Source organism: Lotus japonicus, chromosome 6 (genome assembly GCF_012489685.1).
Source record: "Lotus japonicus ecotype B-129 chromosome 6, LjGifu_v1.2".
Lineage (NCBI taxonomy): Eukaryota > Viridiplantae > Streptophyta > Magnoliopsida > Fabales > Fabaceae > Lotus > Lotus japonicus.
In genome coordinates, this window is record NC_080046.1 from 37,223,845 (window position 1) to 37,232,704 (window position 8,860).

The following is an 8,860-nucleotide window of genomic DNA, read 5'->3' on the forward strand; positions in this document are numbered from 1 at the left end:
CGAAGTCAGATTATGACTTTTCGACAATAAAGTTTCGAAATGTGCGACTGAAGAGTTTTGAATCAGTTTTTCAGATCCTGGACAGCTCGATCGCAATCGGCGATTACTGACAGAGGTTTTAGACTCTTGGGAACGTAGGGAAGATAACACAAGCAAGAAATCAAAGAAAACGGACAGTTTTACAAAAAGCTCAAAACTGTGAGCACAGAAACGACTTCAGAAACGCAGTAGAAACAGAAATCAGAGGTAAGAATCAAGCTAGTTACCTCGATACCTTGAAGTAGAGACGAACTGCGCGAAGATCGGTCGAGTTTTCACGAAAAATCTTCCTCTCCTCCTCTCTCCTTGCTCGCGGCCTTGAATGGGTGAGAATGAAGAGATTTTTGCTTTTTCGCCTATTTATAGGCGGGTGAAATCGCGGGAAAATGAAAATTTCGCGATTCCGATTTTTGCAGCACGTTCACCGAGAAATTCTAAGAGAGATTCTAGCGACAGAATTCCAGAACTCAAAACAAATCTCTGACATTTGGGAAAAACGAAATCTAAAATCCCAAAGGCGGTGTAAGTTAGTCTGTCCCGAAAAACTACTTTTTGCTGTGATGCTCAAACGACAAAACTTCCTACTGAAGAAAGATTGGAAATGTCGAAACAAATCTGGCAACGCGGACAGAAACTTCGTTAGAAGTCCCGAATGGAAAAAGTCTTCATCCCTCGCTCGAAACTAGGGTTTCGAAGCAAAGAAATTAGCGTCGTCGAACTTCCGAAAAGTGAATACTATCGTGCGTACAGTCCAGAGTTCCGAAATGAAACGCTGGTCGAAGGAAAAATAAAGAGAATCTTTAAATTTTCCAAGAATTCGAAATCTCACTTAAAACGTTACTCTAAAGCGAAATTAGCCTATTCTGGACACGCTCGCCATAAGGCAGGTGTGCAGACGACTCGCACTAACTCCGAAAGCAACTACGCAACATTCCTCAAGCAATTCCTGAACTTTCTTCTTCATTAATCTTTCTCAAATATCAAACTCCTGTCACGCTTACACTGATTCTACGCGTGAGTCGGAAATTAGCTTGTTCTGGAAATTCAGGTCTTACAAAGACAAAGACTGGATTCTGGAAATGGAAGAAGAATTGAATCAATTCTCCAAGAATGATGTTTGGAACCTTGTCAAGAAACCTCAAGGCGCTCACATCATTGGAACCAAATGGGTTTTCAGAAACAAGCTGAATGAAAAAGGAGATGTAGTCAGAAACAAAGCAAGGCTAGTTGCTCAAGGCTATAGTCAGCAAGAAGGAATAGATTATTCTGAAACATTTGCTTCGGTAGCAAGATTGGAAGCTATCAGACTGCTGATCTCATTCTCAGTGAATCACAACATAATTCTTCATCAGATGGATGTTAAGAGTACCTTCCTGAATGGATACATCTCTGAGGAAGTGTATGTGCACAACCTCCTGGTTTTGAAGATGAGAAGAACCCTGACCATGTTTTCAAATTGAAGAAATCTCTCTATGGTCTGAAGCAAGCTCCCAGAGCATGGTATGAGAGACTTAGCTCATTCCTTCTGGAAAATGAGTTTGTAAGGGGTAAAGTAGATACAACTCTCTTTTGCAAAACTTACAAAGATGATATCTTAATTGTGCAAATTTATGTTGATGATATTATATTTGGATCTGCTAATCCATCTCTCTGCAAGGAATTTTCTGAGATGGTGCAGGCTGAATTTGAAATGAGTATGATGGGAGAACTCAAGTACTTTCTGAGAATACAAGTTGATCAAAAACCAGAAGCTACATACATCCATCAGAGCAAGTACACAAATGAACTTCTGAAGAAGTTCAATATGACAGAATCAATAATTGCTAAGACTCCTATGCATCCTACATGCATTCTGGAGAAAGAAGATGTCAGTGGAAAAGTATGTCAGAAGCTCTATCGTGGAATGATAGGTTCTGTAACACCCCGATTTCGGTGGCGTCACTTTAGTAACCAAAAAGAAATTAAAGCGGAAAAAAAACGTGAATATATTTTTTTTTTCTTGTTTAACTGATAAAACTACTAACTTAATGAAATAAAACTCAAAGATAAAAGACAGCATGACTAATGTACAATATATAATTACAGCCCCCGCTGTAAGTAGCAAACCACGTCACGAGTAACCTCCAGTGACGGGAAGTAACAGAAAGTAACGCCCGTAGGCAATATGTACAGTCCAAAAGGATAGGTCAAGTGTTCGCAACACAATCCCTCAAAAATGAGAATAAGTCAGCCCAAACGGCCTAAAACAAGACCCCCTAGTCCAACCAACTCTCTGTGATTTCCGTAGAGAAACCACACAAAAAGCTATCGGTCAGGAAACTACCCTGTCCCCAAATGAAACAATGACATCCAAAGCTATGACTCTACTCCTACACTAATCCTGTCTAGAGGAGCTCACACCAGCACTCCTTCCGTCAAGTGTCCCAGACGGTCGACACGGTCCTCCATAATCCTCCCCGAGTAAGTCGCTTGGTGGCCAGCGGGGTCGACCACCCATGAGTCGGGGTCATCCTGATCTAGCATCTCGAATCTAGTCCCCCCCGAAGGGTGAACCATCGTGAACCAGTCCGACATAGACATCTGACAAAGGGCGTAGTCCGCCAAAGCACACACAGAAGACGCGAGGGTCAACTCCAAAGAATTATGTAAGTAATAAATCCAATAGTTACAGTTTAAGGGATAACTACTTAAGCTTAGTAGTTAGTGATAGCATCATAACATCGTATCTCTCCCAAAGAATATAAATGACAATAATAACAATTAACATGCATCAAGTAAGATTAACAAGTATCAATCACACTCGACAACTAAGTCAGTATGCATGTTGCATGAATGAGATGCCGGTTGACAAGATGCATTCCGGAGGGATGGGCATCAAACGGATCAGCCCTAACACCAGCCACGGTGGGACCATTTCGGCCCGCGTGCCTCTTACACCAACAACAACGGTAGTCAGATCAGCAGTAAACCCGAAGGTCTGCCATTTCGGTCTGCTACTAAGAATCACCGCAGTGTTCTTACGTGGAAATCCGGGTCTTATGACCATTTTGTAATCCACCGAGGTCCGGCATCCGTGCCGTGTATTAACCTCTTAATGTGTGCATGAATGCAGAGTGATTAGCTAAACAACGTCTCCGACCTCACTCGACTCGTCGCCACGTGTTCTAGCTAACTTATTGTCTCTAAAAGCATACCCTAAGGCAAATGTCGATTCTGCGACAAAAGACAATTAATTATAAACACATTATCTCATGATGATTTCTCGAATCATCCGACTCATCTCCATCCGATGGTCAAAACTGCTCAGCGAGCCAAGAGTATCAACATACTCGGAAACTACCCGTTTCCCGGCTTATCTTCTAGATAGCCCAACAACAAAACTGCTCCTCGAGCAAAGAGTATCAACATACTCAGAACTTATTAGTTTCCTAAACACTTGGACTCGACGACACTTCTCATTTTCCAAAAACTAAGATTTGAATCCTAAGCTTTCCTTCGAGATTGTTGTCATTATTTTAAAGATTTAGAGGTTGTTTAATGTCTTATGAATTTTCCTTGTAAAACAGTTTCCATTTAGTTTTATCGCAAATCTTATGAGTTTCAAAGATCCCATAATCCCATATAACTCCCAGAGAATGTCTCGATCCACTAAAACAATAACAAGGCCCGAATCTCCGTTCGTCCCGTCAAACTTTCCAAAATCTCATAATAAATTTGGCATAACATGCCCGTTATCCTCACTCTGAAGCATAACAGATATATGTGTAATTGCATAGTCAAATTAGCGAAATCCAACAGTCATGGCACAAATATCAACACATCCTAGATTAACCATGTAGCACTTAGCATATAGGGCAAATATCACACATCCTAGATTAACCATGTAGCACTTAGCATGTAAGTCAATCTAAAAAACAATCAATGGATGAATAATCATCATTGTCAACCGAAGCCTCAGAAAACATTTTCCTAGTCAAACACAAACAAGTGCATAAACAGTAATCAAGTCGAATTCGTCGACACCCTAAGCATTAACTAATAGTTCAGTGAGTAGCCCTCACCTGCAGCTCCTCCAGCGTTATCCTCGAGCGTTCCTTCACACTCTATGCCTTCCTCTTCTTGAAAATCCTCAAATGAACCTTAGAGCAAAAACCACAGAATTCCATCATAATCAGTCAGGAACTCAGCACTCAACACTCACTAAGGTTACACGAAGTAGCATATACTCCGAAGTACGATAATCTAACGCGATCGGACAAGTTTTCGAAAAAGGAATTTTCCCCCCTCCCTTGGAGAGCTCACGGCCACACACTTTAATTGTGTACGCCAATTTTTCTTCGATCAAACTTGGTTCCTAGGTTATTATTAGTCCTAACTAAGGTGAATCTAAACTCGGAAAAATTATCGGATCGAAAACTGTCGCAGGGGTATTTTGGTCAATATTTTTAGCTCAGAATTTCAAAATTGGAAATTCGAAAAACAAATTGGATGGGGACGTCACCAACGACGTCTATGACAACTAATCCTACTAGCGCTAAGCTAAGTCGAGAGTTTTCAGTATAAAGGATGAAACTTTGTCTAAAAATGGGTATTTGGAGCAGAATTGAAACTCGGCGGCAATTCGGCGAGAATCAGCAAAATGTAATCCGCTAAACATGCTCTTGGGCACGTAGGGAAGTGGTTTAGATAGAAAGATGAAGTTATATTGACAGTTTTGCAAAAACCTCAAAACTTAGAGCGCAGAAAGACATAGTGAAAAACGACGGAATTGACGATCAGAAGTAAGGATTAGCATCTATACCTCGATACCTTCAAGCAGCAACGAACGATGAAGCGATCAAGCAAGAAACGGCGAAAATCTTCTCTTCCTCCTCCTCCTTGAAGCTCGCGGGTTTGGGTGATGGAAATGGTGAAGGTTTTGATTTTTTTCTCCTATTTATAGGAGATGAGAAAATGCGGTTAAATGAAAATTTCGCGATTTTGATTTTTCCAGCGCCATTCTCCGTGAATTCTAAGATAGGTTTTGGCGACAGAATTCCAAAACTCAAAAGAGGTTTCTTGGAATTAAGGTAAACAATCCAAAGTGGGTGTAAATCTATTTTACCCGAAAAACTACTTTTTGCAGTGGATGTCGGAAGAGAAAACTTCCTTCTGAAGAAAGATTGAAAACATCAAGAGAAATTGGTGTACGCGTGTGAAATCTTCATTTGAAGCCCCGAATAGAAAAAGTCTTCATCGACCGTTCATTTTAGGTTTCTTGAACTATCAGGGTTTTAGTTTCGGCAAACCTCCGAGGATTGGAATCGGACGTTCGTATATCTCAGGGTTTCGCATCGAAACGCTTGTCATGGAAGGATTAAGAGAAGTTCTAACATTTCTCTGAAGATTTTTGGAATTAGTTTCCATCGTGTCTTTAAGTGCAAATTAGCTATTTACTAGCGCTCTTGCCCTAGGTTTAAGTGTATACTAATCGTGCTATAACTTTTATCGACTTTGATACAATCCTTAGCCTTTTCCTGAACTTTCTCCTTCATAAATTTATTCCATTCAATAAACACTTGTTCAGGTTTTCCTTCACGATACATCAAACCTAATCGTGAATAGGAATTTTATTCCCTTATTCTAAACTTAAAAACTTGGGTCTTACAGGTTCACTTCTATACTTAACTGCATCTAGGCCAGATATTCTGTTTAGTGTACATTTATGTGCTCGATTTCAATCAGATCCTAGAGAAACTCACTTAACTACTGTTAAGAGAATTCTCAGATATCTGATAGGTACCACTAACCTTGGCTTGATGTATAAGAAAACATCAGAGTATAAGCTTTCAGGTTACTGAGATGCTGATTATGCTGGAGATAGAACTGGAAGGAAGAGTACTTCTCGAAATTGTCAATTTCTAGGAAGTAACTTAGTCTCATGGGCAACCAAGAGGCAGTCTACTATTGCACTATCCACTGCAGAGGCAGAATATATCTCAGCAGCTATTTGCAGCACTCAGATGCTCTGGATGAAACATCAGCTAGAGGATTATCAAATCCTTGAGAGCAACATTCCAATTTATTGTGATAATCCTGCTGCAATCTCACTCAGTAAGAATCCAATCTTACACTCAAGGGAAAAACACATTGAGGTAAAGTATCACTTTATTAGAGATTATGTTCAGAAGGGCGTACTTCTTCTGAAGTTTATTGATATTGACCCTCAATGGGCAGATATCTTTACAAAGCCCTTAGCAGAGGATAGATTTAATTTTATACAGAAAAATCTGAATATGGACTTTTGTCCGGTATGAAGATGGATCAGAACCTCTGACTATGATGCTTCCTCATCAGAAGATGTCTAGTTCAGAAGGTAACTTAGTCAGAAGCTGAGTACCCATTGGTGCTTACTCTGAGACAAGACAGAAAACTTGTGTCAGTTCATTCTGATGCCTTGTTCCTTGTGCCCTCCGGATAATCTGTTGTAATGAGTGTAGATGTGCTTATTTTCCACCGTGTGTTTTGTGTATTAACTGTTCATAATGATGTTTTTAATTTTCAGCCGTTGATTTTACTTTTTTTTTACTATCAACAACGGTTACTTTCTAAAAACCACTACGCACACACGTTCTCCATCACTTGTGTTATTTGCTTCTCCCTCTTGTTTGCAAAAACCCTTATCTTCTTCAATTCTCTCTCTCTCTCGTTCATCCCTCTTCTACCAAAACCTCCAACCTTCAACTATGGTGAGATCTGAAAGAGCTGATTCCGGTGAAAGGGCTGATTCCGCCGATGGAAGAGTGTTCCCAAGGATGGTAGTGGGTCTCCCAACAGGGCAAGTAGGTCCTGTTCTGCGTCCCAGATCGACAAAGGGTGCTCAAGCACAAATCCTAGATGCTGAGTATGTTGTTCCTTTGTCCCAAAGGAGTTGCGCAGTTACATGCGTCTTCCCTCCAGAAGAACTTCAAGTTCTTGCTGAATGGCATTTCGACCTAGACAACATTGCTGCTAACGGGGTCGATCTTCGTCCTGAAGTACAGGCTCAAGGCTGGGAAGGATACTTCAATAGATTACATGGTCCAGTCTATGATAAACTGGTGAAGGAATTCTCGAAGCATGCTGATTGCAACGAGTATCAGGTTGTGTCTTTTGTTCTGGGAAAAAGGATTATCATCTCAGAGAAGTATTTTGCAAACTTCTAGGTGCAGATACAAGTCGTGGCTACAGATTTCAGATGCAAGAGTCAAAATTCAAGACAAGTACCAAGGAGAAGGTCAACAAGGCCTTATACTCTACATGGAGACCGGGAAAAACTGATTGCAAGGCAAAGGATCTTCATCCTGACCTGAGAATCTGGCATAAGATCCTCCTGAACTGCATAAATCAAAGACCAAAGGGAAGTTCTCCAGATTACATCAATTTCACTCAGAAGTTGATGTTTTTCTTCATCAAGGAGCACACCAAAGTCTGTCTGCCTTACTTTTTATTCTCCTATCTGAAGGAGTGCATCAAAAAGTCAAGGACTACTGCTTCACCAGGGTCTGCCATCAAGTACATACCTTTTGGCAGATTACTATCTGACTTCTTCATTGAGAGCAAACTGATATCTGCTCTGACCAAAGCTGGATGCACAGAAGACCTAACAACAATTGTTGGAGATGTCTTCACTCCTACATCTTTGAAGAGAATGGGATTGGTAGAAACAAAAGTTGAGGTTAACCTTGCTACTACAAAGTCAAGAGGAAGAAGAATCCCTCTGAAGGACTACCCTCTCTGGTCAAAGGCTGATGATCCAGAGGCTATCAAGTTCTATCTTGATGATCTGAAGCAACAAGGCTTTGTGATTGACGTGGATGAATTCTTCAGAAATCTTCCAGAACCTCCGGACTTTGAGTCTCCCAGGAAGAAGAAGACCAAGAGAAAGCAAGTGGAACCCTCTGAGACACAGGATCCCTCTGATGGTGATGATAATGATGATGATGAACCACCACCTCAGAAGAAGGCAAAGAAGGTCAAAATTACAACGCAAGTCATTCATCTGGAACCTACAATCTCTACCAGAGTCACCAGATCTGCAGTCAGAGCTTCAAGTAAGTTTATTGCTCTTTCTAATGATGATGATTTAAATCTGCTTGATGCAATTCCTGTTGTTTCCAACCCTGAACCCACACAAATTGATCAACCCACTTCACACAATTCCCCACCTAGGGCTTCATTCTTTTAACCCTCCATTGAGGAAGAACCCCTCTGGAAAATGCTTGAAACCCCTAAGTCCACTACACCAACCTCACCCATTATCCTTCCATACACTCCACAAACCTCTGAACCACAGGCTTCTGAGACACAAGCTCTAGAGATACCAACCACTGAAAAGTCTAACTCTGAGCCTCAACCCTCTGATCACTCAAATCAGGAACCCTCTGATAGAGAAATTCTCTCTCCTGCTCCCTCTGTCTCTTTTCCTACAAATGTTCCATTTTCCTCTCCTTCAAATAAATCTGAAGCCTCTCGCCAATTCTTTCAAATTGCCAGAGAAAGAATTTCAGAACTTCCTGAACATTTCTTAACTGTTCCAAGTCCAAACCGCTACTCTAGACCAAGGCCAGAACCTCTGGATGCTCCTGATTTTCCAATCCATGCAGTCCCTTTGTCTTCAGTACCACCGCCTCGTCCTCCTTCTCCTCCACCTCAAAATGAAAACTCTGTCTGACCAATCTCAAAATCCTGAGACTGAAGTTTCTCATCCAAGCCGTGAGACTAATAACTCTGAACCCCAAACTGTGCAAATTGGTTCTCCTCATGGTGTTTCTGAAGCTACAAGTAGCAATCATCCCTCTTC